Source organism: Suricata suricatta, chromosome 11, assembly GCF_006229205.1.
Source record: "Suricata suricatta isolate VVHF042 chromosome 11, meerkat_22Aug2017_6uvM2_HiC, whole genome shotgun sequence".
Classification (NCBI taxonomy): domain Eukaryota; kingdom Metazoa; phylum Chordata; class Mammalia; order Carnivora; family Herpestidae; genus Suricata; species Suricata suricatta.
The window spans coordinates 42,634,572-42,636,126 of record NC_043710.1 but is presented as its reverse complement, the minus strand read 5'-3'; positions in this window follow the sequence as shown (position 1 = coordinate 42,636,126).

The window sequence follows — 1,555 nt, the reverse complement described above, 5'->3', positions numbered from 1 at the left end:
CTTGAAGGGACTGAAGAGTCCCTGTGGACACTAACGCTCACATTCAAAGCTTTCACACACACAAACTCATTTCTGTCTCCAAATCATGTGCCCAGTCCCCGGAGCACAGGCAGGCACAGAGGGTCTGACACATGGGACATCCTGGTGGGTTCACTCTGAATCAGAGCCCAAGTCTGCCTCCCAGTCTCTCTCTCACAGGATCATGTGCACACGCTGCATGATTCTGATCTGCTGGTATCATACCTGCACTCACTCTCATTTTTCAAAACTATTTATTTTGGGGAGAGCGCAGGCAGGGAAGGGACAGAGAAATGGGGACTGAGGGTCTGAGGAGCACTATGCGCTAACAGGCTGACAGCATTGAGCTTCATGCAGGGCTTGAACTTACAAATCGGAAGATCGAGACCTGAGCCAATGCGGGATTCCCAACTGACTGAGCCGCTCAGTGCCGAGCGCTCACTCTCAATTTTAGGCGTGCCCCCTAATATGCAATTTTGTGGTAATTCGACCCTCTCCAAGAACGAACCATCCAACTGGAGGGATTAGGACCTCTCCACTGATCATTCTGCTCCTCTCCTGCCTGGAGGTCCGAGGTCCTGACTTGCTGCCCTCAGCACAGAGAGTGCAAACCTTCTCACTCTTCCCGGGATCTCTGGATCTGAGCAAGCAGCATCCAATCCTCAGCCTCTGCACACTTTCCCAGCGCGGCAAGCGGCAAGCGTAACCGTGGTGGCAAGTCTAGTGTTCCAGCCACAGAGGGTGGGGACGGCATCACGGGCTGTGGCAGGCGGGCAGTGACCCCAGTTCGGTGGTTCTCCCAGGCAGAGCTGAAATCCCACCCGGGTACGTTGTTGTGATCCTGGTGATCCTGGCAACTACCCGGGCAACGGTGCAACCCTATCCTCAGTCCCCAGATGCCTTTGCGTTTCCTAGAACCCACCTGCCTTCTTCCAGGTCTCATTCCCTTCGAATTCTGTGCTTCTATGATGGGGACTCCTAGCTTCCAAGATGCTTCTATATCAGGTTTCCTCTCGCTTAACTTAGGGTGCTGCTCCCACAATGAGGGAGGAAGTTCCGGACTCAGGAATTGGGGTCTAACGCTCGCTCTGTTTTGGGCTCCTTGGTGGCTCAGTCAGTGAAGCCTCCCTCTTCCGCTCAGGTCCCATTCTCCAGGTTGGTGAGTTGGAGCTGGGGTGGGGCTCTGTGCTGACAGCCAGGATCCTGGAGGCTGTTTGTGATTCTGTGTGCGTATGTGTATCTCTCACTCTGTGCCGCTACCCTGCTCGTCCTCTCTCTCCTCGTGGCAGACTGGCAGAGCGGTGAGTTCTTCCTCCTCGTGTAAACTACAAAGCTATTCTCCTCTGAGCCCATCCCTGATTTACAAGTAAATTCAAGGAAGTTTAGACCTTCGTGTGTGCAGATCGTTTAGATTATATCCTGCTATCACCCAGCTTAAGGCTAATATATAAATCTCCAGGGAAGGGGCACCTGGGTGGCTTTGTTGGTTACGTGCCGGTCTCCCGGTTTCGGCTCACATCCCAATCTCACGGTTCCT